This window comes from Astatotilapia calliptera, unplaced genomic scaffold (genome assembly GCF_900246225.1).
Source record: "Astatotilapia calliptera unplaced genomic scaffold, fAstCal1.2 U_scaffold_25, whole genome shotgun sequence".
Taxonomy (NCBI): domain Eukaryota; kingdom Metazoa; phylum Chordata; class Actinopteri; order Cichliformes; family Cichlidae; genus Astatotilapia; species Astatotilapia calliptera.
The window spans coordinates 214643-220642 of record NW_020535762.1 but is presented as its reverse complement, the minus strand read 5'-3'; positions in this window follow the sequence as shown (position 1 = coordinate 220642).

The following is a 6000-nucleotide window of genomic DNA, read 5'->3' as shown; positions in this document are numbered from 1 at the left end:
ACATTATATTATATTATAATATGTTATATTATATCCCCTTTCACATTAGAGCCACAACAGGACCCACTAGAACATGGGAACAAGTAAAAGTGAAATATAAGAATATTCTACAGAATGGTAATATTTATCACTTATATTGCTTTTCGTCTCTTGGAAAGAGACCCTGAAATAATCTGTTTGTTTATAACAGCAACCAAGAAAAGGGCAGAGCAAAAAAAAGACAGGTGGTGGTCCTGCACCCCCTCGTCAACAAGTTGGTTAAGTAAATAATATCCTCACGGGAAAATCGATATCTCTCTATGAGCACACTGTCGCGCTGAGCTAAAGGATCCTGTCTGTCCTGCAATATACGCTGAATTCTGAAAACTCTCCTTATCAATCTTGCACCTTCCGCAATGGGTGGCTCGCGTATACGGACAGGACATGGCTGCGACAGGCTTCCCAAAGCCACCTTCGCTTTTATAGCCGTGGTCTCTCATCTTGATTACACAAAGTAATTTGCAATTACTACTCTGAAATATGAATTACATCTGTAATAATCACATACATGTAATAGAATGTTAATAGTACATTTCCCTTTTTTAGGGAATGACCTGTATCTATCTGTGTGAAATCAATAAATGGATCAAGTGCTGCATTGTCTTTAGTTACATTGATGTTATTTATTTATGGTGAAACAGTGGAAAAATATCGCTGTTGCTTTCGTATGAATGACGCGGGCATACCTGCGTGGCCGCGATCTAATCCTGTTTACATAAAGTGAACCTGCTCCCCAGCAGTTTTACGCTTACGGCTCTGTTGCTATGACAGCAAGTCCCGGATGGGCTTCGGGGAACCGAACGATCCAGGATCACGCGAAATCGTCAACAATCTCATCCAGCTAACTCACTTAGCGCGGTACGAAGAACAGGCCCCAGCTCCCAAACATCAATCGTATGGTTGCAAGAAAATCAAATCTGTTTGAAATCCTTTCGCCCCTGGAGGCACAACTGGCAAGCTCATCCGAGTACGGAAGCGTAGAGCTGCCACCCAGGCAAAAGAAAAATAGAGCTATGTCACGTAATAACGTGAAATATTTCAAATCAAATCACTTTTATTGTCACATCACATGTACAGGTACATTGGTACAGCACATGTGAGTGAAATTCTTGTGTGCGAGCTTCACAAGCAACAGAGTTGTGCAAAATACAATAATGTAAACTTTATTGTTCTATTAATATACTTTTCACATTTTAACGTGATATAGCTCTGTTTTTTTTTTGCCTGGGTGGCAGCTCTTTGCTTCCATATCTGAGGCTTTTCACTGTGGCCTCACAAAATTATCACGACTTACAACAATCATGAAAAGAGTTGGATGGACATTGCTGCTCAATCACAGCTGCCTGCTCAATGTTTTTCATTAGTAATTTTGCAAAGTTGATGGTGGTGGTGTGTGTATGAAAGACAGAGGTGGAGGACGAGAGACAGATTTTGTATGATAAGCTTCATAGTATGGACGCACAGTTTGAGCACTCAAATCGCATCAGAGCATCAGGCCGTACAGTGTGAGACCCTGCATCGTAACCTATGAACTTCTAACCCCTGAGATTCAATTGTACAGTTTGAGCAGGAGCTGAATAACGCGACTGAAAAATATCGCAGTGTTTACCCAACTTAATGCAGACTGTTTACAAGCTGCTGTTTCACATAATAAAGCCTGCCTTCTGTTTCTGTTAAAGCAGTAGAGACGAGCTGTTTATATGTGCGTGGAAGTCCAGCGTCATTACCAGGCTAGCTGTGAGCTTCTAGCTCACACTAGCTAACCAGCGAGCAGTTAAAAAGACAGCCGAAGCTGCACAAAACACCCACAAACTTGTCTCACTATGCTGTAACATAAGACTGACATCCAGCTAACCACAGCTAAAAAGATATTTAGAGAAAACTTACCATTTTGTCAGGTTACACGAGTTGAGTCGTTTCATGCTGAAAAGTTTGTTTGTTTTGGCTCTCACTGAAGACACCGACACTGAAGACATAGCTGTTCTTTTGTACTGCTTTTAAGCGAAACATTCTTTGTATATGAGGACAGGGGTGCTCATCCTCTTCAGCTCTAGCGTAGACGACTGGCTCTGCCATGTCTTCATGTATTTCTTCTTTCCATGTGTCCGCTACTTTGAAACGCTTGGGCAGTGTTGCCAACTCCTCAGTAAGGAAAATGCTATTGGTTGTCCTAAAAGTCGCTAGAAGTCGCTAAATGACGTCATCGCCTAATTTGCATAATTGGTCATGCTAATCTAATTGTAACCCAATTTGTTGGAGAGAGAAATAACACCGTGGAAGAGACATAACGTGCGTAAAAAACGTCCTAAATGCATTTAGAGTTTATTTAGAACTACAAATTAAATTTCTTTTAGCAATTGTTTGTTTTTTTAATGTCACAATTCCAACCCTGCTCCTTTACCCGGGCTTGGACCGGCAAAAGTGACCCGAAATAGGCGCTCTGGTGGAGTTACTTTGTGTGTGTGTGTGTTTATAAGTAGTTTTAAACCTTGTGATCCACAAAACAGCATAAGAGTAAAAGAGTAAAAGAAGAACTGACTGCGTTACAGCACCCGCTGCTTGTTGAGACTAAAAGCAATACGCGCTTTCACGTCTTTTATTAGGGGTCTGAAAACTAGCTAAATATAGCGACAAAGTCGCTAATTTGGCAACACTGCGCTTGGGCCGCTCTGGCATGACCAGTTTCAAACTGATTGGTAAAAAAGTTACTGGAAACTCCACTGGCGGCATGTTATCTAATGTGTTAAACTAATTATTTTTTAAAAAGTAACGAGTCGAATTTTGCAAATGTAGCGGAGTAAAAGTACCGTTTCTTCTTCACAAATGTACTCAAGTAAAAGTAAAAAGTATCGTGCCAAAAAGGTACATTAAAAGTAATTTTTTTTCAAAAAATTACTCAGGTAAATGTAATGGAGTAAATGTAACTCCTTACTACCCACCTCTGGCTACTGAGTCATCAAAAGGTTTCTATCTGATATTAATTCTATTAATAATGCTTAGGACTCATATTGCACTGCTGGAAAAAGTTTATTTTGATGCATATGCTGCTTTTTTGCAAATTTGCAGTATAATATTTATTTTCGTTTTTCCTACAGTGTATAGAAATTGGTGTATTTCAAAAATAAAACTATGAAGACACTCAAAATAAATTTCCTGTGGTGGGAAACTATTTTGTGCAACTTTTTTGTATTTACAGTTTTGAGGGATAAGCCTCTTAAATTTCTCTAACTAGAAATATATGTTAAAAAAAACAAAAACGATTTTAAATTTTTTTGTAGTTTATTGATCTTTTGTGCAATTTATGTAATTACTATGCACTTAATGAATACATATTATTAAAATTTAGGCTATAGTGGTTGTATTGATGTATAGCAACTTGAAATGCTCCCAAAAATGGCTCTACAACATGTAAAAATATAATATAAGCTCTGGTGGACTTGGTTCTATGGTAGGTCTTAAAGGGTTAAGCATGTGAATATCATTTTAGTTTCTCACCACATGAGGGTGGTGCTGTTGTTTGTGTTTTGTGTCTTGTATATGTAAGCTGTATGTCGCAGCAGAGCATTGGATGAAGGCCACCTCCTCTGAACTGGGGTTTGACTCAGCTGGTTGAGCTCCACCTTCTTTCAGACTATCAAATAGACTGTTCTTTCACACACAGATGGCAGTGTAATGCTTTTTTTCTGCCTACAAGAGCCAGATTAGCAACTTTTCACATATTGCAAATAATTTTACACAGCAATCCTGATAACCATAGGGGTGGAAATACATTTCTCTTCATTTTAGTCAGGATGTTAAGCCACTTGAATTTATTTTATTGATTGATTTCTTTCTTTCTTTTTGGTGATAGGATAGGTAAGCCTGACCTGCCAAGAGGCCTTCACTTCTTTTGCTCTCTTTCTCACTCTGCTCTCTCTTTCCTTCTCTGTCTGTGTCACTGGTCACCACTCCAAGTTCCCACACCTGATTATGCTACTCTGAGTTCTCTATACATGGCATCGGCACAGATAGTGCAATGCTCAGAGAAACAGCAAAAACCCAAAAGGTACATCTACAAGCCTAGTTTAACATATAAAATGGCGAAGCACATGAAAGAACACCTATAAAAAGACTGAACAAGTATGGCTTGTTTGGAAGAGTTGCCATTACAAATCCTCTTCTCTAAAAAAACACGGAAGCAGCAACTAGGTAGTAAACCACAAGGCTTCCAGAAAAATGTCTGTCTTTTACTAATATGCCATGCAAAGTGTGTTTAGTATTAGTGTTAGTCTGCACCCTCCAATTACCACAGTCCCTTGTACTATTTACTAAACAATAATGATGTAATGGACAAAGTTAATTCAGGAAGCCAATTGTCAATCCCTGCTATAGAAACAGTTCAGTGATTCTTCTTTCAGAAGAAAACGTCCCCATTTTCCCTAACCCTATCTTGAGTAATTTTTAAATTTGTATGCTTTTACATTGTATCAAGACCCTAGTGTTTTTTTCAGTTCTTTCTTTTTTTAATGTAAGGGATTTTTAAATGTAATTTAAAAAAAATGTTTTTGCGGTATGGATTCAAAATAGCTGCCATCATGCTTTATGCTTAACAAAACTGCTTAAATATTTATCTTTCAAAGAATGTTTGTGCACATTATTTCATCAGATAGAACTACTGCTGTTTTCCGAGCCATTTTGTCACTAAATGGCAGAGTTCAGTAATGATTAGGCATAGAATGTTTGTTCACACTGCCAAAATTAAAAAAAAACGTGTTAAAGATTAAACAACAACTCTTATGAAACAGTATCAGCTTCAGTTTTGAGGTGTGTTACTTCTGCAAAATGTTACTAATACTGTCTGCGAATTGATGATACAGCACTTTTAGAATGACAGTTTGTTGTTTGAAGGACTGGTACCAGTAGGTCAAAGAGAGAACCCTGTTGTTGGAGCAACATAAAGAAATGCTGCACAGACATATGCAGCACATGGAGCAACTGAGTATGTCTGTGAATAAATTAATGGGCAGATCTAGAAGTTTGAATAGCTTATCAGAATGTCCTTAAGAGCAGTTAATGCTAGTCAGTCTGGTTGTCTCTATAGTATAAGTGCTTTCTTAATGGGTCAATATACTGAATATTATATTAGTATCGAAGAGTATCGAAAAGCACAATCATGGAGAAGCTGCTTGAAACATTTAATTTTGCAAAAATTAAATGTTCACTCAAAACCCAAACATTATTCTAGAAGTTAGGATAGGGCAATGCTTTTTTCAGGCAGGCCACAAAATCAAGCAGCAGATCAGATGACCGATGTCGCCAATGCCTGTTCTGTTCTGCATGGATTTCCTTTTCCCCCATCTGTGACTTTCCAAATATGCACATGGAAGCACAGGTATGTCTCTGATCGATTCATACCACCAAATATAAGTTACTGCAGTTAATGCAGGACCACTGCAGTCCTGCAATAATTTTATATTTAACTCAAACATTTTTGACCGCACCTCATGTGCATCAGTTCCTCCAATCCCGGTTGCATTGCATTGTATAAATGTGTAGCAGTCATTATCAGATTCTAAATATTATGATACTCTTTGATGTTGTGCACAAATGCAAGGTTTCCCCTGGCAGATACATAGTTTTACTTCAATGTATATAAAAAAACCTAACCAAATTTTGAGTTTTTCATTTTATATGTAGACACAAGTGACTTTACGCACACACACACACACACACACACACACACACACACACACACACACACACACACACACACACACACACAAGTGAGGCAACACACAGCCATGCTTGAGAGTTTTATTATTGCATAGGAAGAAGAGTTTACAGATAAAAGGCAAAGATGAGCAATACTTTTTATGGAAAAACTACTTTTCCACAGTTTAGGCTAGGGTTAAGAACTAGGGTTGGGATTGCCACTATTCATGACATAGACTTTTTATTTTGTTGCAAAATTTTTATGCTAGA